The 13783-nt window shown below is 35.7% G+C and overlaps 1 protein-coding gene across 9 annotated transcripts in view; it reads right to left on the reverse strand.

Moving 5' to 3' along the window:
* Positions 1 to 13783, reverse strand: part of DLGAP1 (DLG associated protein 1) — a 403998-nt gene that overhangs the window by 216221 nt on the left and 173994 nt on the right. Inside the window, exon 1 of one of the 9 annotated variants that reach the window (XM_077784170.1) lies at positions 7671 to 7688. The exons of the other annotated variants lie outside the window; for them this stretch is intronic. The gene's annotated coding sequence lies outside the window, so the exon portion shown is untranslated. Of the gene's footprint in view, positions 1 to 7670; positions 7689 to 13783 lie in introns of those variants that run through there. 9 annotated transcript variants of the gene reach the window in all.

Consider the following 13783-nt stretch of genomic DNA (forward strand, 5'->3'; position numbering starts at 1 on the left):
GAGCTGGAACTGAAATTTATGGTTTCTGGGCTTCCTATCAAATGTATCTTTGTACATAATAACAGGGATAATTACAAGGACTGTCTGTGTCTCTTCCGCAGTTCTGGTTCAGATAAAATCACATGCTCTGGCTGTGCTGTTTATCTTAATGCTGTATATGAAATAATTGGGAGCAACTGAGAATATTAAATGATGGAAATCTGAAGTTCCAAACCAGAATCAATTGCACATAGATTATTTCTTCTTCTCCTGAAAGGCATATCCTTTGATTTTTCTCTTTTGCAACTATGAGGCAATTTTAAGAAGGCAGACTCAAAATACATTTCTCCAATTTAACAGAACCTCAGATTATAATTTCACTGAAGATATTTTTCTAATCTTTTTAAATAACCAAAAACACTTAAGGAAAAAATATATAATGTCTCCCACTGCAATACAAGAGTCTTCCTTCTCCTAAAAGGGATCCCACTGGAAAAGGAGAAATAGCAGTCTTGCATTTTGCCTAAGTGAACCATTATCTGTGTTGCAAAACTCAAGTATTAATGATAATGGCTGCAAACAAAATAAATCCCATTTGACGCTCAGGAAGTTTTCAACATTCACAACACTCAGGTTTTTTTTACTTGCAAAATGAAGACCTGAGATGTGACATAAGCCACTACAGAACTACTTTTACTGCTATCTTGAAAGTAAACTCGAAAATACTGGTGTAGACTTATTGCGCTGGAATAATGACAAATAAAAAACTGATTAGACCATTTCCAGTAGGCTATGGAAACAGGACAATTGTCAACTCATCTGCTGTCCCTTCAGACATCAAATATCCATACTTGATAACAGCATAATATATTGTCACATGATGCAACTTGAAGTCTTCTGACACTGAAAGGGTTTAAAAATTTTTATAGAGAACTGAATTTATTAATAGTGAATTATATGTCTCTAATCAGCAAAAAATGTGTTTAAGAGCATGTCTTACAAGATTTAAGCGGGATATTTAGTTAAAAGAAGCCATGAGCACTGATAGTATTAAAGTGGACTTTGAATTGTCATTTTCCGAGGGTAGTTTAAAGAAAGCTAATACACATCAAAGTGATCAGATCATGTCAGCTCTGGAGTGGAATTCTCCTTGGTTCCTTTCTCTGTCAACTTTGTGTGTATTAAGAGTATCATCAGACATGACGGACTCTTCTCTCACTTGCAGGCGGTTAAGCCAGAAGAAGCTTGAGGGACTGACAGGAGTAACTTTGATATGAAGTAAACAGAAGAAGAAAATTGGATCCAATGTTTGGAATATTCCCCAAGAGTGTAATTATTTGTTTGCTTATCCTGGCAGAGAAGTAGAGAGATCATAACACCGGTCAAAGGTCTTCAAAGAGACTGGGGAAATGGCAAAACAGTGAACTACATTTTGTAATTATAAGAGACAGCAGCTCTGTTTCTCAGACCCTTTTCCTGATTTTAAGTCAGAAGTCAATCTTTTCGATTTTCCTTTTCATCAATAACTATTTTAATCCTGTGATATAAAATGTTTCATGCTGTTGTTTGATGCCTGCAGAAATATACTATATATGCACCTCTTTGTCTATAAAACATTGCATATGCTGTCTACATAGATATGGCCTGAAGTGAAGAAAGTTCTCCCTAAGCAATCTGTAGACTTCAAGCTTTCTTCCTTTTCACTAGTGAATTACTCCTCTGTCTATGCCCCAGTATTGTGCTTCAATGTTTTCTGCTGGACAGATGGGGGATAAATATTGCTTTGTCTGGATTTCTGGTGTGAGTTTTTTTTTTAATTAGAGACGGTGGACTTGTAAAAATTCTTCAAATGTATTTATTAAGAATTTTATTTTAATTTATAAGTGAAATATATAGAGTCTATCAATTTTATGAAGAGCTTCTTTTCCTGAAGAGTTTAACAAAAATATCTCTATAAAAGGGAAGTAATTAATTCACCTTTTTAAGAGAAACATACTCCTACATTTGATGCTATTGCATTTGTCATCTGCTTTAATGAATCAAGACATTATCTCCAAGACATCTTTGGATGAACTATAAATTAACTGTACTACAGAATCACATTTCATTTACTAGACATACACAGCTTCTTCAAGGAGTGCCAGCTCACCACACTTAGCAAAAACTCAATTTTGGTTTAATAGCGTAGTTATATTTTATAGTATGTGATAAAGAATGTGACAAACTCATTCAACATTAAAAATAAAGTAAGCTTCTAATCATCAGTTGTGTGAAAACAAGATCCAAGAGAGTCTCAAAACTTGGGTACCAGCAGCTGAATAAAAAGAAACATAAATCAAGGATTTCTGGAGCTTGATGGATGAATTTGAATATCTTGAGCTGGCACTGCTCACTTTATTTTGTGTTTAAACTATGATAGGTCCACTGTGACTATCATGTGCTGTATCTAAAGCTTACTTAGCTGCCTGGAAAAATCTTGTCTTATGCCTGGGAGTTTTCAGTTATAACTACTGAAATTTCTACTTTGTGGGGGCAAAACCAAGTCAGAAGATGTAATTTATTTACTGATGTTTTCTTGGTGGTAAAAGGATTGATCTTTTTCCTACTCAAATACACTGAAAAGAACTCTACTTTTACTTATTTTTTTTTTTAATAGAGCTACTTTGCTGTATTATACATTCACAATTATCATGATGCAACAGAAATTAAGGAGCAAATCTAGCAGGTGAGTTAGAGGATTGGAGACTTTCCACTAATACCATAACTGGATACCCCTATGTGACATGCTTTCAAGCATTCCAAGGGGGCTTGAAACAAATCTATAGAAATCAAAATGTTGCAGGGGAAAATACCTTTGCACTTGTCCTTGGATGTTAGGGTCTTCTAAAAGGGCACAGAGTTATGCAAACACCTGTTCTTGACCTTTTTGTTTTTCAAGGGAGATCCAGAATGATACCTACCATGAAACAGTAATGCAGCATTCAAAGTTACTCAAGGAAACCATATGAGGACTCTTAGGGAGTGTTATTGGTCTCCCAAAAGGATGGACAAAATATCAGTTATTTTTGGTCTTCAGTAAAATCAGCACATACCCCCCATCCCCAACAACAGCAACATAGAAACCTCTAGAAGGACTGATAAGACTGAAAGTGAACCATTTTTACCCACAGAAGTAAGATACTTTTGTATCAGAAAAAACTTTTTTTATATTTCAAGTCCAGATAAAAGTTTCAATAGAATCCTATGGACACTGGAAACAAGTTAGACTAAATGCTAGTTTCTTAAAACTTGGTGTTTAGAGATGCTTGTAACACATAGTCCTACTGCTTTAAATACACACAGACCATAAAACGGAAATATTTCAATTGCACACTGAAATTTTATCTAAATTGGAACATAATTATTGTGACTGAAGAAGTCTCATTACTGTTAGTGTTCAGTAGGTCTTGTCTCTTTCTCCCTGGGGAAAAACCAATGGCTTGAGAATGCTGTAAGTAGTGTCGCATCTTCCTACAATTAGCACAGAGTTTTCTAATATTAGATGCATTTATTTCCTAATTTCGTGGGAAGAAATTCAACACAAGTCTCTTTTTGAAAACCCTGCTGTGCCAGCATTATTTGTGTTCTAGTATTTTATAACAACATTTGCCAGGTATAAATAAGATGTCAAGTGTAAATTAACACTGGAAACATGACCTGCCCTGTTTTTTGCTGCAAACTGACAGCTCCACTGCATATGTCAAATGTGAACCACCCTCCCAGCTAACTAGAGACTCAGGATTGGCATATTGCTGAACTGCAAAACTTACTAACAAAACATCACTCTAAAGAACATGGAGTCCCATGCAATTCTATAAACTCTATTTTTCACTTCTTAATTAATTTTAAAAACATTTTTTTACAGCAATACTTCTTAAAAATTAACTTTCCAGGGCTTCACAAAGTCTTCCTGTGTAGCCAAACCCTCAAACAGCCCTCTGCCTCAGACAATTAACTGCTTTTCCCACACCTACTTCTTTCACACTGTCATTCCGATTCTGCTTTGTCCCTTCTTTCCTCATGATCAGAGAAAAACGACCTGGGATAAACTGCAGATTGTTATTTTGTCAACCAGCCTACCAGAACTTAATCTCTGAAAAGCAATCCTGCTAGTTTTTATCATACCCTTATAAAATGGAAAAATAAGTTCCCTTCCTCTTAACCTTCTGGTTAAGTAAAGGTTATAGTATCTCCTCTTAATTTTCTTTTTTCAGTAAGCAATTATTGTAAATGAAGCCTTTCTTCTCAATAATTTCTTCTGATCTTTATCCTGCAGGTCCCAATCCTCCCCAAAGTACATAGTCTAGAAGCAGAAACACTACTTCAGCTGAAAGCCTCCAGTTCCATCTCTTTCCCCTTTCTTAAAGATTCTATGCAAAATCCTTCCAAAACTTCAAATAAATCAAAATATCTAGTACAAAAATAGATTATACAGGCAGAAGAAAAATGTTGTTAAACCTGTATGTCTTCATTTACCAAACTTTACTTATCTTCAGATCACTAAAAAAGAGGTTGCTATTTCAAATGGACTAAAAAAGATCTGAGAATCTTGAAGACTTGTAGTTTAATGCTTCATGTCAGATAAAAGTAAAGATGAAAACCTCCTATTCCTTTTTATGCAAATGATAAAGCCATATCCTCCATGAACCCCAAGAAGAGCAGGAAGAAGGAAAGCATTTTGGAAATTCATGCCATGAAATCAATAGACAGATAGAGCATGATCAAAACCATTACAAACTAGCAAGAAAATAAGATGAACTCTTCTTTCATGTTGATTTTCATTATGACATCTTGTGTATTGACTCATCAGTCATGGCTAAACATAGTTCATGAAATTAAACTGAAATACCTTTTAGCTCTTAAGAGTGACAGACTCATCCATGGCCCTTTTCCTTTGACAAGCGAATACTTGATCAACACCTTAGGTTTCAGTATATTTCCAGCCCAGTGGCCAGGCACTAATATCCACTGCCATTTTATCTTATTTCTCTACTCTCCAAAATAAGATTTCTGCTTGTATGTAACCACTGCAATTCTTTGCCAATCCACTTTTTCAACAGCATTCTTATTTCACACAGGCAAGTTAGCACCATTACTGATTCTCACCCAGAAAGGATCTATTTTGCTACAGATTTGGAGGACATTGGTGTTGGCTCCTGAACTGAAGTTGAATGCAAGTTACAGGAGTAGAAAGGGAAGACGGCATCATTTCTAATTCACATAATGGGATAATTTCAATCTGCACTGTGTTCCACAGAACTCTTAATGTTGCTCTAGGACCTGCCAGAGCCTGGTAGCAGTGGGAGTAGCAGTGCATTGGCATATGGTTACAGAACAGGTATGGATAGGAGTCAACACTATTTCTAGGTGATGTGAAAGGTTCAGCACTAAATCAAATGTGTCTTGCCTCAGGAATTAATATACATGGCAGCTATGTATAGGAAGTAGCCATTTACTGAACAGTTAATTAGAATATCCCCCAAAATAAACAAGAATAATGAGTCATTACTGCAATTATTCATTTCTGTGCCAGTCACTTTGCCTTCTCAGAGTACATTAATGTACTTTAAAAATGGCAAGCACAGCTGAACAAACATCATATCACACCTGAAATTACTGGAGTACAAAAATGAATGCAGTGTGTATATTGATGACTGGAATAGCAATATGAAGTCATTACTGAAAGTCAACAAACTTTCAGTAAGGTGCTGTCATATATCAAAGTCTAGGTCATCCTTTGGAAAGTTATGCAAAATATATTTTCAAACTGCAGTTCCATGTCTAGATAATAAATATGTTGGCCACATAGGTTCAAACATCTGGCCCATGTGCAAATATATGAGTGTCCAACAACAGAGTACATATATATTCCATGCAGAATAGAGGTATATATGTGCTTGAAGTGTTTCAAGGATTGACATTTGCACTACTTCATTCCCATTCCATGTTTTTTCATATGTGCACAGCTTATTAAAAATACAGAGATGGAAGTTATCTCTGCATGTATGGTTCTGGAGTTCAGCAACCCTCAGGTGTGGGAAAATTCATTCTTTGCACTACTTGTTCATTGCACTATTCCAGGAACAGCTTTTGAGTAACTCAGTCACCAGCTATTTTTACCACAGCTATCTATTGTTCTGTGGAAAGCTGACCTTGCTTTAGCTCCGTACAGCCAAATAACATTCATGAAGAGAATTCCATCATCAAAATTTCTGTCTCAAATTTTTTTTGGCTTTGTTTATGCAAGGTTGACATTGCAAACTGAACATTTTTTACTATTACTATTAATGATTTTACATCCATTCTCATTAAAAGTGTAAGCAGATACTGCACTACCTGTAAAGACTAGCTATTGATTAATGTTAACTTCAGACCTCAATTACTTTGGTACTTAAGCAAAGTGATACAGGCAAATATGTACCTGAATTCAATGATGCAAAATCATTAGAGGATAACAAAGAAAAGCAACAGAAACATTTTTTATGATAATGAAAAAGTCATAATAAATATTTCTCAGAGGTCTTTTTCACTTCTCTTTTGACAATGTAACTGTCTAAATGAAGTTGCATAACATCAGCAGACCCATATAAAACAAACATGTCATGTCAACAAATGACAGCCACCCACTAGCAAACACTGTGATAGATCAGAAATAATACAAGAGTAGGATGAATCCCTGTGGCATTTCCAAATTAAACCCACAAAATATTGACTGGGAGCAATTTGGAACAACCACCTGGTCTCAGTATATTAAGATTTTAAAATCTGATCATAAATGAGCTAAATAAGTGCAACATATGTTTTGCAGGTTTAGCCATGTCCCAGAAATGCACTTGAAAAGAGACATAGTAATTCTTTATTGAAGGTTTTGTGGCATTGGAAAATGGCAGGAAAACCATAGACACATTTGAAATCACCCTTTGCCCTTCTCTTCTGATAAGATTTTTAATATATTCTCTTTTTTGTACAAGAAAACAAATTCATTGCCTAGTACACCAAGACAGAATATACATTTTAATATCAGACAAAAAGATGTAAGAGTTCAATGCGATTTCAGGTTTTAAAATTTCTTAGATTACTCTGGAAATGTTTCCTGTAACTTAGTTAACTGAAACTTTTAAACATGCTTGTACTGAAGCCAGTACATGTGGTTTGATCCAAATAATAATAAAGAGGAGTGGACAAGAGAGAAAATGTTTTCCACTTAAAACTACTAGACACTCTTTATTGATCCTTAATCATACCACCGATAAAAATGACTGTCATTTATTCCAAGAACTGAAGTCCTGATTTGGGTTGTATTAAAAGTGTTAGTCTCTTAGGTCCCAATGGAGAGATGGACCTAGTATTGCCTTACCTCCCCAGTATGCTGGCTGAAATGTGTGCAAACACCTGACAACTTTACATCCTCCTGGAACAAGGTTTACATTTACCTTTACCCATACCAAGCTCCAGTGGGCAGTCTGTGGGATCGTGGACAGAAAACTGCTTTGGGCATCTTTCCACTCTCATGCAAAGCCACTTAGTTCAGCCCTGTATAGACCATGAAGCACATTTCCAACAAATATGACAGGTAGGAGGAGGCAGCTCCCATCAGTAATAATGACTATTTCTCACAAGGTGTTTAGGGCATAAATGGAGAAATTTCTCACCTCAGGAAATCAGGAGGACAAAACAGAACTCAGCCTCACCTCCACACAACACTTTTGTAATCTGGGAGGGGAAGAATCACAGAATGGATCAGGTCAGAAGGTAACACAGTGGGTTGAGTTCCAACCTCCCTGCTCAAGCAGAGCCATCCCTGAGTGCATCACATAGAATTGCATCCAGACAGTTCTTGAGTATCTCCAGCAAGGGAGGCTCCTCATCTCTCTGGGCAACCTATGTGTGTGGTCATCCATACAGAAAAGAAGCTTTTCATGATGTTCTGGTGGAACTTCCTGTGCATCTGTTTCTGTCTGCTGCCTCTTGTGCTATTGCTTGGGACCTCCGAGAAGCACCAGGCTCCATCTCCTTGGCACTCCCTCTTTAGAAACTTGCATACATTTAAGAGGTACCCATTAGGCTTCTCGAGGTTAAATAGGCTCAACTGTCTCAGCTTTTCCACGTAAGAAAGAAAGAAAGAAAGAAAGAAAGAAAGAAAGAAAGAAAGAAAGAAAGAAAGAAAGAAAGAGAGAAAAAGAGAGAGAGAGAGAGAGAGAGAGAAAGAAAGAAAGAAAGAAAGAAGGAAAGAAGGAGAGAAAGAGAGAAAAAGAGAAAGAGAGCAAGAGAGAAAGAGAGAAAGAGAGAAAGAAGGAAAGAAGGAAAGAAGGAAAGAAAGAGAGAAAGAGAGAAAAGAGAGAAAGAGAGAGAGAAAGAAAGAAAGAAAGAAGGAGAGAAGGAAAGAGAGAAAGAAAGAAGGAAAGAAGGAAAGAAGGAAAGAAAGAAGGAAAGAAAGAAAGAAAGGAAGGAAGGAAGGAAGGAAGGAAGGAAGGAAGGAAGGAAGGAAGGAAGGAAGGAAGGAAGGAAGGAAGGAAGGAAGGAAGGAAGAAAGAAGAAAGAAAGAAAGAAAGAAAGAAAGAAAGAAAGAAAGAAAGAAAGAAAGAAAGAAAGAAAGAAAGAAAGAAAGAAAGAAAGAAAGAAAGAAAGAAAGAAAGAAAGAAAGAAAGAAAGAAAGAAAGAAAGAAAGAAAGAAAGAAAGAAAGAAAGAAAGAAAGAAAGAAAGAAAGAAAGAAAGAAAGAAAGAAAGAAAGAAAGAAAGAAAGAAAGAAAGAAAGAAAGAAAGAAAGAAAGAAAGAAAGAAAGAAAGAAAGAAAGAAAGAAGCATGCTCACTGGCTCTCACTGGCCTGGCCAAATCAGGTGATTGTCAGCAATGCTGTATCACAAAAGCACTGTTGCCATATCATTTCACTTCACAGAGATATTAAACTGTGCATTTAAACTGGAAATACACAGAAGTATTCTCAACAAGGAAGCAATTGGTTAGGCTGTTGGTTAATATTTGTAATTTTTCTGAAGCTTTTCTTTAGTTACTTAAAATAAACCCCTACGCATATCCTGCCCAAGCTGCTCTGTTGGAGAGGAGCGAGTGTGCCACCAGGTTTTCTCTGCCAGTCATGAAATTGCTCTATTAAATCCTCATGCTGGTGAGGAAAGAAGAGCCTGCTCCCAAGCCTCTGAGAGCAGGCTCTCTGCTCTCTCCTCGTCATCACAAGTCTTTTAAGCTGACACTGGTTTTCACTTTGGAGGTGAAAACATTGTGCACCATGTGATAGGCAACTAAGCTTGCTTACAGTGCTGTGAAGAGCTGACAGAACAGCCAAGCTTATCAAATGCTTATGTTTCCTCTTTCCCACTAAATTTTCACACGTCAAACTCTGGCTGAAATGAAGGGAGCATGCAAATCTGCAAAATTTCACAGGAAAGTGATATGGACCCTATAGATTAATGTACAGACAGCCACAAAATGCATTTTTAACTATAAAACAACTTATAACCCTATGTCAAGTCCACCCATCAGTGATCCAGTGAACAGTTATTACAGTAGTTTCACGTAATCAAAATTATGTCATTCCATAAATTTGCAGTTTAGACATTTTAAGTGCAGAAGCTGGAGACATTTTATGCGTGGGTGTGCCTTTTGACACTGATGCTTCTGCTTCATTTCTGCAAAATAGCATCCTGCAACCTGTACTATTTTACATCCATTTCTATCCCCCAATGACTGTATTTAGCCCATCAACATATTTCAAGATGACCTATTGCATCCTCTGCTTACATCAGCATCAATTTATGTCTCTTCTTTCTTCTTTTGTTAGGCACTACCCACTCTAAAATGGAGATTTCAGAAGCATCTTTTATGCATTTAGCTCTTTATGTTAATTGCAACACAGCCAACTCATCTAACAAGTTTTTATCACTACACATTTCTAGACTAATAGAATTTCATTGGTTTTGACTAAACTTTGATGTTAAATGCTGCTTGTCCAGCTATATGCCATGAATGTATATCTACAAAGCATTAAAATAATGTTTAAACTTTTGTAACATAGTAACAGAAATTCTGATAATGTTTAATTGTGTCATTTTTATGCAAATATTCTCATGATGCCATTTTTATGCTTTCATTTTAATTTCTGGTGAGTAATTAGGGTGTATTTACCTTTTGTTTGGTCGTCAAATGTTTGCTGGTGACTTTTTATTTTAAAACTGCTGCTTTGAATGTCTATGCTTCCTGGATTGTCCACCTCAAAAAGTATCTTGAAAACATCAGTTTTTTTTTTTTTTTCACTGAAGCAAATGAACAGTAAGCTCTCAAAAGCTCATGCTTCATCTGCAGCAGAATTACTGCCTTATTGGCAGAACTTCCTACAATGGGAATGGACAGCAAAGGCCATTTCAGTATTTATACCTCTACTTGAATTAATTTCTTCTAGGCAGAATTAAGGTGGGAAGTACTGTAAACACAAAATCAAAGGTGAAGTGAAAGCTTCTGCTAGGCTGACATCTCTAACCAGGACACTTATAAATACAGTGGAATGGAGTGAAAATAAATCAACCTTAAAAGCAGAAAAGTTTATTTGAGAAGACAAATGTGAAAAGGCTGTTGCAGAAAATTAAGGTAGTAGCTCACAAAACCATGAAAATGTTACAGCTGGAAAAGCAGGTGGGAAAACCTTTTTACAGGGACATCATGGTGTATTCTAAAGCCTGCAATTACATCAGAAGCCTGCAGTGGTACAATAGTGCTGAGAGCTGCAAAAATGGTTTAGGAATACTACTAATTAAAGATCATGTACATCAGATGTTTCCCCAGTAAAAGTAACTAGAGGCAAGCTTTTAGGCACCAAGATGATTAAATCTTGACTGTACAACATGCACATTTCAGTTTCTTTGAATTGTATTTGCTCTTGGTATTTACATAAGTGTTTGGATAAATTATCAGCTAATGTAATGAAATTTGGCCATAACTATGCAATTTTATTTTTTAAACAGTAGATAATCTTAAAAAGCTACTAGTCCAGAATTCAAACAACAGAAACTAAATTTATTTCTAAATTGTAAAACTGCTCTAGTTCTTCAGAGTAAGCCAAACCCAATCTTAAATAAACTCACCGTAAATGCTAACAGCTGCCAAAAATGCATCTCCAGAAGTGGTTTTGCTCACTTTCTAACTCTGCCTAAGTAGAGCAGTTATTTAGAAGCATAAGCTCAATTATGTATACAAGCTAGGAATTGTAATAGCAATGTACAATTTCTCTTCTGATTTTAAATTTAGATGTATAGGACATAGCAGAGATGCATTTTGCTCATCAGAATATGGCACTGGATCAATAAAAGGCTGTCATGTTTTTTGAGCCAGGAGAAGACAATCTGGCTCTATTTAATAGGGACTATGTATTCTAAATGATACTAGTCTTTCTCGGAAAACGTATTTATATATTTTGTGTAGTAAGATATATATAGTTTATACTTTTCAATTATTGTAATTTCCTTCTCTTAAATTAACTTACATCTTTCACTTTCAATTTTAGTATGACCAGTGGTTATGCCAGTTCAAGAAAAACCTCTATCATTTTAGAATTGTGAATCTCCCAAGAACTAGTCCAGATGTTTTAGCATTCTGTTATTTCCTTGGAAATGTTTTTTAGCTTCTAGTCAAAAAGCATAGCATTTTCCTTATCAGAAACATGACATCAGTTAATACGGCTTATTCAGCTCAGATTCAGAGCTCTGGCTTAATCCTCTAAAATAACCAAGATACTTGGCTATCTTATTGAGTTAAATTTAAAATTGCTAAGTAATAAGAGTGATTTATAAGCTATTTTTTGATATCCTGTATCATTATACTGGGTAGTACAAGGCTCTAAAACAACAAAAGACTACTGATATTATTAGCTAAAATCCTGTTTTCTAGAAGTAAAATGGGAGATTGTTTTAATTTGCTACTGAGTTCATTCATGGCATCCAGATATTTATGAAACCGCTGCCTGCAATATGGTGAAAAACCACTGTATTCTGAGAACATGTTTTCACCTAGAATTTGTATCAGGGCAGAATTCTACTTACCATCTTACAATTGAGAAAATGTCTATTAAAAATGTATGGCAAGAAAAAGTAACATAGCTTCCTGCACAAAATCTACTTTGGCTTCAGTCACTTGATATTTGTTTGCTGTGTGCTGTACAAAATTACTGAAGCACACAGAAATGACACTTTGCCCTTGGGTGCAAGGGAATGACAGATTAAATGAGTAAAATAGAAGACTCGGAGCCTCCTCCAAAGGGAAAAAAATAAGCTATTTAATACTTTCAAAGCCTTTTCAAGCTATTTGCTTTTTCTGCAAATTAAGAGAGTAATTATTTAGTGAACCAACTTGAATTTCTTAAAAATGCAGGGAGCATGAGGGGAAAGAGCGAGACATGGAACTTGTTTAGTTCTCCCACAGCTCTGGGAAGTTCTCCCACTACTCTGCCTTCATGAATACCTGATTTTAACCGAAGGCTACACAAGTCTTTTGTTTCTGTAAGGAAACACAAGTTGCATCATCACCTAATGCATCAAAATGCTTTTTTCTGTAGCCTCATAGATGGAACCATAGCTATGCTTCACCTTCAACCCACAAATATATATATATTTTGACCTTCCACCATAACTTTAGGGACTCTTAAAAAGCACAGTAAAAGGAGAGTCAAAACTTCTTTTAAATCAGACTGCAGGCTCATACCAATTTACAATTTCTATAGGAATTAAATATAAATTGCAATAGCTCAATACTAATAGAGGGTTTTGCTGCAAATACCTACCTCATATTCACTAGAAATAGCACAGAGCAGAGACTCAGACTCTTATCCCTGAATTCAAGAACCTTCTTTGAGACATTTTAACATTTCACATGGGATGTTTTAAAACATCTGAGTGTTTCTCAGTTTAATTATTTTTTCTGTTCTCTCTTAGGTTACATTTTGTAGATATTTGCTACTAAGAATTTTGTTCTTTTTTGAATTTATAAATTACATGCCCTTCATCAAAACAAGTAACAATTTGAAACCCTTATGTCTGAGAATAAAGTGATGAATTTGAACTTGGGATGAATCAGAAATACTATTTTATTGAGCTTACTGATCAAATGAGAAAATTAAAGAAATAAGTAAGCACCCCTTGGATTGTACTCTGCTGGTCTCATTTTAGGCAGCTTAGTTTGAAAAGTAGCAGTTTATAATGTCAACAAGACTCGTGCAAGAATTTTTTTTTTTTTTTTCTGAAAGAAGGTATACATATGTATTTTGTATTGCACAAGGAAATTAAGATATGGTCACATTTCAGTTGACAGAAAAATTGCAGGGAATAGAAAGCACAGGTGTTACAGTACTGGAAGCCAAATATGGAAAAAGCAAAAACTAAAGACAGAAGAGAATAGCAGTAAGAAATCCTGAGACACTTTTCACATAACTGGATGTCCTACACTTAAAGGAAACTGCAACTTCACTAGAAATAGCATGAAACAACATTTCTCCCTAGACAAAAGCAAGAAGGAACTCTAAGGATATCTGAGGGCTATTTCACATATGTTGAAAAATGCTGACACATATTAAAGACAATCTACAGCTAAGCACGGACTCTCCTGAAACAGCCAGTTTTGATCTCCTCTATGAAGAACTGCTGAGGGAACTGAGGTGGTTCGGCAGTACCTGTAGTGACTGGACAAAGAGCAAATGTTTAAAACTGAAAGATGGTAGATCTAAATTGGACATGAGGAAGACTTTTTTTATGAAGAGGGTGGTG

The sequence above is a fragment of the Lonchura striata genome, chromosome 1 (assembly GCF_046129695.1).
Source record: "Lonchura striata isolate bLonStr1 chromosome 1, bLonStr1.mat, whole genome shotgun sequence".
Classification (NCBI taxonomy): Eukaryota; Metazoa; Chordata; class Aves; order Passeriformes; family Estrildidae; genus Lonchura; species Lonchura striata.